The 13,822-nt window shown below is 45.4% G+C and overlaps 1 protein-coding gene across 1 annotated transcript in view; it reads left to right on the forward strand.

Annotated features, from left to right (window-relative positions):
• The first annotated feature begins 5,116 nt into the window (after positions 1 to 5,116).
• Positions 5,117 to 13,822, forward strand: part of LYST (lysosomal trafficking regulator) — a 377,263-nt gene continuing 368,557 nt past the window's right edge. Inside the window, 1 exon segment of the mRNA XM_075594997.1 lies at positions 5,117 to 5,281. The gene's annotated coding sequence lies outside the window, so the exon portion shown is untranslated.

A 13,822-nucleotide genomic window follows, 5' to 3' on the forward strand; every position in this document is an offset into this window, starting at 1 on the left:
AGGTTTAGCGGTAGAGTGTAGCATAACATGTGCCTCCTGCATTTTCACTTGGCGCAGCAACTCGGTGAACGGAGAGGGACCCCCGTCCATTATTTTGCTGCAGAGCATGTTGGCTATGGGGTGAGTGGGGCTTGATCCCCACAAGTACTGCTTATGGAGCGCTTCATCCATCCCAGAGGAGAGAATCAGTTTACGATTGAGTAGGATTCCCAAGACTAGCTGCAGGCGGTGAATAAAGGCCGACAAGTCCTCTCCCTCCTTCTGATAAAGATTGAAGTACTTCGTCCAGATCGCTCCTTCGTCTTCGGCTAGTCCGTACGCTTCCAACAGGAACGCCAACATTTCCAACGCCGTCAACTCTGGGTGTTGGTCCCTGTGGATGGTCACAATGGTAGAGGCGGGAGGCCTGAGACATTCCATGATACGCTGCCGCTTTACTGTGTCAGTGAATGACCATTCCTCTACGACTTTTACTGCGTTCTCCCTCCAAAGGTCTATTCCTTCCTCCCCCTGGGGTATGGGAAGTACTCCCGAGAAGGCCTTAAGTTTCCGGTAGCCTTGAGATTGGGAGGCCATGGTGAAGGCTTCTACGAATTGGGGTAGCGTCACCCCCATTATGGAACCTTCGTTCGTTACCCTCTCTCCGATAGGCCGGGGTTTTGCCTCGCGGGGGGCTGTGTCGGGTGGAGAGGGCGGACTGTCAGCCCAACTAGTGGCTCCCATAAGGGAGCTTGGGGTAAAGGAGACTCTGTGTTGGGGACGGTCAACCCGGGTTGGGGTACTTGACACTGGTGCAAGTGGGGTCCAAGTACTGGTAGACGGTTCATCTGAAGCCTGCGGAGGGGCCTTTGGTGAAAACATTTCCCGTATCACTGGCAAGTCCGAGTATATAAGGGGGTAGCCTTCTGGCGGGCCCTCGGGGGCTACTAAAGTGTTCGGAGCCGTCTCTTGACATATGTCCCGCCCCACAATGAATAGTATGGCGCTCAAATAAAATTTAGTGTCGAACACCCTGCCCCGGTACCATACTTTATTTGACCCTATGAGCTCCTTCAGTGAGTCCCGGATGTCAGTCTCTGCTACTAAGGCTGGAACGTTCCCTACAGCCACAACGTAACTAGGGGGCTCCAGGACGGAGATGGCCCACGCATGGACCTCTGGACGTGAGGGGAGCACCATGTTGCTGCCCTTTATCGATAGTGATTTAATTAGGGCACTCCAGTTATTGATCTCAGCAGCGCCTCCAAATGTAACGGGTGTTCCACCCCACCCAATCGCATATATATATATTTGAATGTAAGGGGGAACCTATATGTTACCAGGTGTGGTGCGTTATACCTGTCAGGCGCACAGGAGGTCTGAGCCTCCGCCAGTGAGAGCCTGGGGTGAATCCTCTGGGTCGTTCTTGATTTCAGCGCCTCCACCTGTGTAGGGTTCTAGGGATATATAGAAGTTTGTCTACACAGGACCCACATATACAATAACCACGTACTCAGGAATATATATATAACCAGTTTACTGTAACGCAGAACATATATACAGTATGCAGGCAATAACACACTCTTATAGCGTACACTAATAACACTCCCCCTCTAGGGGTTATCTCCCCCAGGTAACTCAGTCCTCTCAGTGTCTCTTACTCCACTAGGAGTATACCCGCCCACCACCGTGTATCCCCACACCGTGTCCACAGCCTACCCCCTTTTGTCCCGTGGTCAGCGCTGCCACTATGTGAATAGGTAATGTGAGAATGGTATAGGTTGGTGCACTTATGAAAGTACCTGCCGAGCGCTCCTGCACTCGGGCCAGCAAACAACTTCGCAAAGGATCAGTCGCTTGATGATTCTTTCTGATCCCAGATCTCCTCACACGGGGTCCGCCAGGGGCGATCCCACCCTGGAGATTGTCTCTGTCTTTGGGTGTAGGCCTGAGCCCAAGCCTCCGTTCAGGGAGCGCAGGGTCCGCTGTGTCCCTATCTATCACTAACACTAATGGGGTAGTCCCTAAGCACCACAAGCTGGGGGAGTTCAGGACCTATCTGGGGCCTAGGGGTGTTCTGGCCTATTGCAGTGGGTCACTGACCCCTGCACTCACCTCCTTCCCCTAGCTCTCCCGGTCCTGCACTGACTAGTGTGGCTCAGCGTGCGAAAAGTATCAATTCCCTGCAAGCAGGGAGCTCCTGCAGCCCTATTGGCTCCCTGGCGTCACATGGGGTCCCCTAAGGCTCATGGGATCTGTAGTCCCTGGCTAATACCTTCCCTGGTAGGCTAGGGCTTCGCGCGCTTATCCTGCGCATGCGCAAACTCTGCCGGGCCGCCGGGACTTACTGCACATGCGCAATCACAAGATGGCGGCACCCTCGCCGCCCTGCTTCGGGAGCACCGGGAACCCTAACGATGCGATCGCGGCCCTGGCAACCCCCGAGCAGGACTCTGACCGCCCCCACCCTTCCGATCGGCCAACGGGATCACCACTTGGCTCGGCGGCCCCCGCGATCGCTAGGAAGGTGAGGGAGGCTTTGCATGCAGGGGGACCTGGCTACATATATATATGTGTAATCCTCTTTCCTGCTGACTAGACAGGCTACTGATGCTGTACTGCACCGACACACTTTATTCGAGCAAATACCCAGTATGTACCTGGCAGATACCTGGAATGCGCCGCTCCTCACCTCTGACAAGCCCCGTTGCGTTTGCCTTCCCAGCCTGGGTTCATGCCTGGCTGACGGGCGGCTAATCTGTTAAATGATAATGATAAGGATTTAATAGGCTGCAATGCTTCGCGTGTCTACCAGATGGCATAAATTCATGAATTGTAACGCAGTATATATATATATACTGTGCAGTATTGCAGCCAGTGGGAATAAAATGCTTAAATCCCTGCATGGAAAATACCTCAATGCACTCGGGCAGAAAACAGTCACAAACCTCAATACACCCGGGTATACCCGAATTCGTGGGACTAGCCAAGCTCGAATAAAGTGTGTCGCCAGTGTATATACCTGCTGGCTCACCGAGATCTGAGCCTCTGCTAACTGGGAGCCTGGGGCAACAATAGTAAATGGTAGCGCCTCCACTTGCCCAGGATCCCCTAGATGTGAGATTCCCCTGGACAAGAACAATAATAACAAACCACAAGTATATGTAACAGTTTACTATATATATATATATATATATATATATACGTTGGGCCTAATAACACATATGCATGAAATAACATTAGCGAACATACACACTTATATGGCAGTTATAAGCTTGAATGACATATACACATATAAGAATGATATAGCTGTATACCAGTAGTTCAGAGTGCACCCACTGTGCAAGTGTCCCTTCCCCACCACTGTATGCAACCCACACCGTGTCCAATGTACTGGACCAGTCCCTTGGTCACTTAACCTTTAGTGTCCCCAAGAAACCTACCCCCCAAAGTGGGATCAGCACCCGTAGGTACCGGTGTTGGTGCACTTTATAATAATACCTGCCGGGCGCTCCAGCACCCGGTCGCTAATACTTCAAAAAGGAGCCGCAGATCCAGTGTCGTCTCTCACGAGTAGTTCCTCACTGTCAGGGAGGTCTCTCACGAGGCTTGACTCCGCAATGCAGTCTGATACCAAACTAAAGATCACCTTGTAGCTCAGGAAGATGCTGTGTCCCTGACTGCTACTATCAGTAAATGGTAAAGTCCCTATCTTGGGCTGTTCCCTGCAGTACCACAAGCTGGTGGTGACTCAGGGCCTGCGCTGGGGCCTAGGGGAATATTCTGGCCTATACAGTGGGTCACTGACCCCCTGCACTACGCACTTCCTCTCCCCTTGCCTCCCAGCACCAACTGACACCAACTGCCTGTTTTCTCCAGCGAGCGGAATGTTTCAGAATCAGAGAGCAGAGAGTTCTGACAACCCCATTGGCTGCTGTGACCACCTGGTATCCCAACTCCCTGAGGCTCATGAGACTTGTAGTCCCACACAGAGCCTTCCCTGGTAATGGCCGCCGCTGGGGATGCTCCTATCTAAAATGGCCGCCTCTCCTGTATCACTGCGCATGCGCAACTCTATCTGTAGGGGCCGCCGCAACTATCGCGCTACTGCGCATGCGCGAATCGCGTACAACATGGCGGCGCCCTCAGCCAATACCTCCGGGACTCCCCGGCGCCGCAGCCGCCGCGGCAGCTCCCACTAGCACCAGGGTAAGAAGGGGTGGTACCGGAGGACCTGGCTACATATATATATATATATTTAGGTTATGGTGGGTAAAAAAGTGACAAAAAACCTCCACAGTAAAGCATATAGCAACTGTAAATATTACTGTATGCTAATTTGCTTGTCTCAGACAGGTCTGCAACCCTGCCTTTTACTATTATCACCCAGCACACAGCACTTCCACTGCAGCAAGGGATTCTGGGAAATGACATGCAAATGAGCACACAGCGCCACCTTTTGTCTCAAACCAACATCACACTGAAGAGACCCACGAGGTCGAAACAGTCTGTCTGTGCGTGGGTTTACTGGATTAGCATCTCATCCCAGCCTATGTTTAAAAGCTGTTTTTAAAGCAGCATTCATTGGCTTAAGGGTTGTTCACGTAATGTGAGCTATACACATATACATATATACACACTGTGTGTGTGTGTGTGTGTATATATATACATGTGTTACATGAAAATCGGAGATGTCATCGGACATCATTTTTTTATTGCTATCTTTGAGACCCTGAAGTCTATTGCAGTTGTTTTTGCTATAAACCTGAGGTCTGGGATTGCGCAGTAATCATCAAGGTACTGTAACTAGTTTTTTTTCAGTCTTATACCGTAAATGTTAATTTTCAATATAACTTCACGCTTCATCAAATAGCTCTTCATATCCCCTCCTGCTTCTCCAGGAATAACCTCCTCCTCCACCACTGACCCCTGCTATTCAAATCCTGGATGAGCGAGAGGAGGAGGCTGCATTAGAGCCCGAGACTCTTTTAGGTTTCTCTCTGCACCAGTCTCACGCGCCGCCTCCCTCTCTCTGCCCAAACAAAAGATGGACTGTATCTTTCTGTTTTGCCCTCATATTACATCACCCTTCATCCGCCAATAGGCGGGGAGTAGATAGTCTGCGTTGCACACTGTAGCACATGCGCACTGCGCTCCCGGGGGTTCCAGTGTGGCCATGACGGGCCTGATAAGTAATGTAATGCAGTGAGTAGAGGGGAGCAGCCTGACAGACTCGCGCCAGCAACCACTGAGCTGGTCTTAGCTCTCGCCTCCAGAAGCGCACGGAACTCTGTGCATAGAGGTAAAGGGGGGTTGTTTGCAGCCAGTGTTTTTTTCCTTTTAACTTGTGTTTCCACGTTTACCTACTTCCCAATGTATTTACCTACTTCCCAATGTATTTACTTCCCAATGTATTTACCTACTTCCCAATGTATTTACCTGCTGTACACCCAAGAGCAGGAGGATGAGGTGGAGAAAGCAAGGTGCTCTGCAGAAATGACTAGGAAGTATGTAGTTTTGCTTCTCTAATTTAAATAATTGTACCCAATGCATTGCTTTCTTTTTTCTTAAAGTATTATTTTGCAAAGGTATCCAGATCTGATGGGACCCCCCCCTAAAAGCGCGCGCGTGTGTGTGTATATGTGTGTATGTATATCTAAAGAGGATATATATATATATATATATATAGATATATATATATATCTATATATATATATATCTTTAGATATGCTCTCAAAAAACAGCCAGTAATAAATAAGTATTATTTGACAACTGTATTCAGATCTACTGTCAGAGGCAGTTCAAAAGATTATTATTTTCAAATGTATTTAGGTCTGCTGTCAAAGGATTAGCCAGTTAATAGCAAAAAGTAATTGACATCTGTTGTCAAAGTAATAGCCAGTTAATAAAAATATAATTTTTATTTTTTTAAATAATTCAGATAAGCTGTCAAAGAAATTGCCCTATTTAAAAATTTTTTGTAAACTATTGTTTACAATAAAATATTGTATCTATTCTCCATCTGCTGAGATTGCCTGGAATAAACATAACATTTTAATATTGTCAAATACTAACCCAGCTTACATTAAACATATCAGTCAGTGAACACTGCAGTGCTAGACATTCATCATCCATTTAATTAGGGCAATGAGGGAAAGGAAGTAACTGGACCTCCGAATGCACTGTCTTAGAGGTTTGAGTTTCATATCACCTTTCTAAAAGACAGGCAGAGAAGAGAGGTCTTAGGTAATGTAATGAACCGTTTGATGGGCGTTTTGAACAGTGATAAAAATTGGGATATGTTTCCCGACTGAAAAACTAGAGCAAAAGAAAAATGTCTCGGACGGCAATTAAATGTTCCCTTTCATAAATGTGGTGCAAAACGTGTGCACTTGTTTTGCAGCCAGGAGACTTTGATCAATAGACCCCACATAGTTTGTACTTTGGGATACAGCGCTTGGTGGGATTTCCTGAGTAACGTACTGTACACTTTCTCTTCAGTGTTGTCTACATTTTGGAGACCACACCACCCTTGATTTGTCTAATATAGTTTGGTTGTTAGAGTTGGCAAAAAAATCGCAGAAAATTCTAAAAATTTAACTGGCGATTTTAGGAATAGCTTGAGTTTTTTTTCCCGTTCACTTTATTTTCTGTGATCCCTTTTATATTGAAGTCACTAGAAGTTTCCGTGTCATGGTGTCCCAATCAGCACTATCGCAGTTTAACCCCTTTAAGTACAGCAGGGCCCCGCTTCTCGGCGATCCGCCGGCACCGAGAAGGGGGCCGCCATGTTGGAGCCTAAGTCGCGCATGCGCAGAACGGGCGGTTGTGCCCGGCGCGCATGCGCAGACTGTAGTTTGCGCGCGCAGATCGTAGTTTGCGCGCGCAGACCGTAGGTCGCACATGTGCAGAACGGAAAAAATTGCCGGTTTGCGCATGCACAGAAAGGAAAATCGCCGGATCCGCTTTCTGGCAATTTTCACTATACGGCGGGCCCCTGGAACGGAACCCGCCGTATACCCGGGGCCCTCCTGTACTGCAGGGTCGGTGGTACCAGAGTGCATCCAGGGTTCTCCTCTCCTTTACATGTCGCGTTTTCCCCTTGAAAAGGAAGAACATGCCATGATGTACGGGATATCCAGAGTGCTAGCCCCCAGGGCATACAACACACTTCCAGAGGGCACTAGTATTGTGCCTTTTTTTTGTTCGGGCATCTTGTTTAATGCAAGTGCTCTGTTTGCAATTGATAAATGTTAAGTTGATAAAGAGAGAATGTTTTCTGCTTTTGGTATTGAGAGCTGAAGACATTTTAATGTCCAATATGATGGCTGATCAGATTTTAAAGAGGGCCAAAGCAACGTGTAATGAATTTCACATGTTGAACCTTTTTAAAATGCATTTCTGACATACTTGGTACGTCATGGGAACGTGCTTGTTTTCTAGGGGCACATGGGGCTTACCGATTGGACAGACCAGCCAGCCTGATCGAAACGGAAGTGGAGTCGTCCTCCACTTCCGTTTCCCAAATCTGGGCAATAGACGTATTACGTATGTCAAAAGGGCAGTGTGAATGTGTTTTTTCCATTGATTATGCTTGTAAGCCTAGGAAAAGCACTATAAAAATTGCCATGCAATGAACAGCAGACTGTTTTCATTGGGGTCTAGCGAGTCGCTCATCCAAAGTCAGTGAGTGTTTTTTTTTTATAAAGCATTTTTTACAAGATAAATAATTTTTGCTTTTAGTCCGAACAAAAACATATTTTTGCATCAATTGGGTGATAAAGTGAGTCACGTACTAAGCCAGTAGCTGTCACTAGTGTAAAGTGAATCACCTTCAAAATATATCATCGGGGTGCAAAAAGTGATTGCAGACAGCAATTTCTGTGCCTCCTTTTAAATATCACTGGGAGCCCTAGTTTTCAACCCTTTTGGATGCTTGAAAGCTAATGGCATCTCATTGCCATGGGCATTCCAGGATCGCAGTCACATAATTGCTTTGTTACCAAAAACATGGCTGTAACCTGGTGCCCAGTTTTGCCAATGGAAGAAGAGGGGAAATTGCAGACTCTGTTCAGACTGAGTTGATAGCTCCGGGAGAGGGTTGAACGTGATCTCCCCTGGAAAACAAGCAAAAGAACCATGACAAGATCTTATAATAATATATATATCAGTAGTGCTTGACCTGAAGAAGAGAGGAGAACTCTCGAAAGCTTGTCCTATGACATAAATTGTTAGTCCAATAAAAAAGGTATCACCTAATACTGAAGAACTCATTTCTTCTGCTATGTATGTGTGTGTATATATATATATATATATATATATTGCTGCTTGGGCCGATATCTCACCCGGGGGTTAAATCCACTCGCCCGGGGCGAGCAAATGTATAGGTTTGTCGAACACTGTGTATATATATATATATATATCTTACTATATATTTCTGAAAGCATTGTATGTTTCTCTGTCTGTACTGTGTTCCCTGTCCCTAGCGGCAATCTCATTGGTCCCTTGGCCCGCCCGCCCCCGCACCCCTCTCATTGGCCTCACACCACTGCTTCAGGCCCCCTTGCAGCTCACCTTCTCCCCTCCCGGTGGCCGTCACTCCCCCGTCACCCGGACCGCAGCTCACCTTCCCCCCTCCCGGTGGCCGTCACTACAGGCCCTGCACCTTCCCCCCTTCCGGTGGCCGTCACTCCCGTCACACGGACAGGCCCTGCACCTTCCCTGCGTTTCCCGGCGGCTCTGCAGAGAGGGGGCGCGTGCGCAGCGCTCCCCGGACGGGAGGAGGGAGAGCAGAGAAGGGCCAGGCGCGCGACAATTGGAGGAGCGCGGGAGAGAGGAGCGGTGCTGTGAGTCCTGGCAGAGGTGAGGGGGCTTTGTGTGTGCGTGGGGAGAGGGGGGACACAGTGTGTGTGGGACACCGTGTGTGAGTGGGGGGGAGGGACAGTGTGTGTGTGTGGGGGAGGGGGGAAGAGTGTGTGTGTGGGGGAGGGGGGGCAGTGTGTGTGTGTGGGGGAGGGACAGTGTGTGTGTGGGGGAGGGGGGGACAGACTGATGGGTCTCATCAGTGTGGACTTAACTCAGTATTATATATATATATATATATCTCTAAAAAAATAAATAGATGATACCGTTCTGTGGCTAACGAAATGCTTTTATTTGTGCGAGCTTTCGAGATACACTGATCTCTTCTTCCGGCGATGTTACAATGAATGAAGCTAGCAAAAGCTATACTATAAACAGCTCGGCTAACACGATATATATATATATATATATAGAGATAGAGATAGAGATAGAGATAGAGATAGATATCTATATATGTATCGTGTTAGCCGAGCTGTTTATAGTATAGCTTTTGCTAGCTTCATTCATTGTAACATCGCCGGAAGAAGAGATCAGTGTATCTCGAAAGCTCGCACAAATAAATATATATATATGTATGTATGTATGTGTGTGTGTATATATGTGTATGTATGTGTATATATACACACACTTTCATCCCCCCCTACCTTTTTGGAGGTGGGGGAAGCTCTGACAGCTCCAGGAAGGTACAGCCCCGGTGCTGATAGGCTCACCAGCGCACCACGTGACGTGTCACCGCTCGGGATCACAATCCTCTTGCATCTCCTGGCGGCTGATGCGTCACAGCGCGTAGTGAGCCTTGCAGTGAGGAGGGACTGAGGCCGGCTCGGGAGGAAGTCAGGAGCTAGTGAGTGATGCGCAGTCAGATACAACAGGACCACAGCCTTACTGTCCTCGGCGTTGCGGCAGAACAAGCAAAAGTCTGCGATTCCAGGGATAGTGTCTGCTGCGATGGAGCTGCAGGGGCTCCATGACTCTGAAAGGGACACCCACAGCGTAAATCCTTGGGTACCGCAACCGTGGCATTGAAGACAGTAAGGCTAAGTCTCCGCTAGCGCTGATCGGGCGGCGCTTGCGGAGGAGACTTACATTTATAGATATATATAAGTCCCTGCTCACGTGGTGCGCATAGCGCTCTTGCGCATCCACACACGCTCAGCTGCGATCGCCGCTTATGTAAACAAAAAATCTATACCGCGTACAACAGGACACCCGGCGCTCATGCTTGGAGCGGTCTCCAAGCATGAGCGCGCTCAGCGCCAGCCGAGACTTTAGCTACGTCTATACTTACTAAGACGGAACGGAGGGGAGGCACACCCACGCTGCGCGATCACATGTATTGTCCTCTTTGAGGATGCCTATAGATGGCGCCAGCACGCATATCAGACAGAGCACAAAACGGCGCGAAATTGAAGAAGACAGAGCCAAGTGATTTATTGCGCGATGGCATGATCACATGACCTGTCTTCTCCAATCAAAGTGAAGTTACATTTTCAAAGTGACGCCATTTTTATTTTTTGAATGCCGGTGGTAAGCACACACAACACAAACACACAACACAACACACGCAAAAAATTAAAGTTAGTTACTTTCCAGACCGGGTGGAAATACCACAGTGCTTCAGATGATGCATTTGAAAAAATGCCGGTGGATCGGGATGTGAGGTACAGTAGTGGAAGTGACGTCCGCATCGGAATGTCATTGCCACGCCTATTGACACGCCCCCAAAATCGCGCCCGCTGCATACCCTGCAAAGCCATGAAAACGCTCAGGCTTTAGCAAGGGTATCGCAGCGTGGGTGCGCCTCCCCTCCGTTCCGCTCTGTTTTAGTAAGTATAGACGTAGCCTTAGTCTTGCTACATCTGTAGGTGCACTCAAGAAGTTATTATAATCTTTCAGTTCTGCAGCAATAATGTGTGCAACTGCATTACTAGCTATTTGCTTCTTATACTATATATAATTGATCTTTACAGAAATCATGTGGGTTTTTTTTCTGAGTGTATATACTGTATAAGGAGGGAAGATAGAAAAACTATTTGTATTCATTGCCCTTTATGCTCGTCATGCTGTGTTCATACATAAACACTCATTACATGTTGGGTAACAGAAGGACATTTTAGACGCCTGTTTATATAATAACGATTATCTGTGTTAATCCTGTTGGAATTCTGCTTTTCTTTGAAGACAGAAATGACAACGGATCTCTGCCTTTACCAGCAAATGACCAGAACAAAAAATAACTTCTTAGTGAGTCATTTGTAATTTTTTTTTTTTTTAAATACATGGCTGTGTCAAGTATTTAAACCTTTCGCGGCCTTGGTAGTTGCCACTCGTATAGCCAGTGGAATTGAAATCATTTATCTGTGCCCTTTTTGAAATGTATTCTGGAAAACTATATGATTGGGGTTTTCCCTCCCAGAAAAATCTAAACACTCAACTGGTGCTAGTTCCATGGAAATATTTGGTCACATGACCACCAATTTTATCAGTATTTTTTCTTCTAACTTTGCAGTGCTGTATGACCATATTATACACGGTATAAACTGTAATATGTATGAGCCGTATTACACCCCATATAAACTGTAAATTGACTTGCGGAAAATGTAACTTTTAATACAATTTATTTAATTGTATTTACAAAAGAAAAGAGTGGTTGTCATTAAAAAGCTGTGATAATATTTTGCTGCCTAAATACAGTGAGAGAGAGAGTATATTTTGAGAGACCCTTCCATGCACAATTGTACCATCACAAACATGGGAGAACCTTTGAATGAAAGATGACGCACACTTCTGTACATCTAAAAACGATGAGTCATATGTTTTAATGAATGTAACCTTTTATAATGTTTCAATATGCTGCAACATGTCAGATAAGAGATCAGCTACTTTCACGTGAATTGAGCTGATCTCTTTCAGCAGAGGGATTATATGTTCACATCACAGACACATTCATTAAAGTTATCCTTATTAAGGCAGTTTAAATTGGATTTTGTAACGGCGCTGTCTCTGTAATATTGTTATTGAGGACATTTGGAAATTAACATGTAAATAGGTGTTATTGACAAATTACTCATTGACATGCTTTTCCCTAAAAGAAGACCACCTCTAATATCTGAGTCACTCAGGAAAATTTCACATACCCCAGGGTTGCAATCTTTGGCTATATTGATTATGCATAATCATTACAGATTCTGATCTATATCTCTATCTCGGCGGTGGGGAAATCTATACAGATAATACTAATCAAATTGACCAAGTACTGCCCAGGATACAGTAGCTGGCCTCTGGCATGCAAAATATAATAAGGGATCTACCCTCTCATCCCTAATACTAAACACTATGCTAACACTCCTTCAGTGGGTACAGGGTCCTGCTAACCCTGGCTAACATGTTCTTATGCCCATACAAACCCCAAACAAAAAACACAGTAAAAATATTGCCAATTATAATATATATTCCATAATAACTCCAGTAATTGCAATCAGATTTCTCTCTGGATCAATGCCCTTCCTGGGTTCTAACATGTTCAGCATATCACTGTATTCTGTACAACACCTTTCCAAGGAGATTCCTGACTTTTTCTTGCATATATTTGCTGTATCTGCCTTTAGACTCTATGGGTTGTACAAATATTGCACAGATTAAGTCCTGATGTTGTACAGCATCTGAGGAAAAGGCACGGATGAAAGAGTGGCGAAGTGAGTAAAGACACGGATTCTGAAACTAATGATACTGTGTTCATATCCCGGGGTCAGCTCCTTGTGACACACATGGATTGTAAAATCATCTGGGCAGGGATGTGTCTGTAATCCTATGTAACAATACTGTTTACCGCTCTATTGTAAAGCGCTTTCAATGCCATTGGGAGAAAAGAGCTAAATGAAATAGTTATTATTTAAGGACCCAGCTTTTCCCTTCCCTAAAGTGAAAGCGGCTTGTGGTTTGGTTTCCCTACATTTTTAAATTTTCAGTGGACTTATTTTAAAGAACCCATTTGTTTGCTTTTGCTGAAATACCCTATCCTTTAATCCCACTGGATTAACCCGGTTTCACGTTCCCATGTACATTTGTTGTATAGACCTTGGATATATTTGTAAATGGTACACAGGCTGATTATTCCTTACTGCAACGTATGGTATCGCACCCTGCTCTGCTGTTCACTGTCATTGACTTCAGTTGCAGTCAGACTTCAATCGGTCTTGTTGTACTGAACCTGTGGAAATGGAGTCCTTGTGTATTAAATATAATGGTCTGGTTATGACTAAGCGGAGCTCCTTCAAGGCCAGGTTTCTTTTTGTTTTTTTTAATGCTGCCTTTGCACTTTAATCCTGTATTCACAAAATGTTGGTTGTGGACTACAGACAGTCCTCGTTTTACAACGCTTCGCTTTACAACGAATGGCTTATACAACGCTATGCAATGCATACCTATATTCATTTTTACAACGCCAAAATGGCTTATCCAACGCTCTTACGACTCTTTGCAACGTTGTGTATGTGTGTATATATATATATATATATATATATATATATATATATATATATATATATATATATATATATTTATATATATATATATATATATATATACACATTCACATAAACAACGTTGCAAAGCATCGTAAGAGCGTGTATATATATAATATTATACTATATAATATATTATACTATATAATATATTATTTATTATGTTATATTATATAATACAGTATATACACTATATAATTTATGTGTGTGCTGCATATCTTATTGCCTGCATAAAATATTTGGTGTATTTTAGTGTTAAAAATGCCTTCAGGAACGGAACCTTTCATTTAAACAGTGTTCCTATGGGAAAACGTGTTTCGCTTTACAACGTTTCGCTTTACAACGCCATTTTGAGTAACGCATTGTGTCGGATAACCGAGGACTGCCTGTAGTTTCTTTTAGCTGTAACAGTTTTGAAAGTGGCTCCCCTTTGGAATATACTGTGGAAACTAATGTAT

The sequence above is a fragment of the Ascaphus truei genome, chromosome 4 (genome assembly GCF_040206685.1).
Source record: "Ascaphus truei isolate aAscTru1 chromosome 4, aAscTru1.hap1, whole genome shotgun sequence".
In the NCBI taxonomy this organism is placed as follows: Eukaryota; Metazoa; Chordata; class Amphibia; order Anura; family Ascaphidae; genus Ascaphus; species Ascaphus truei.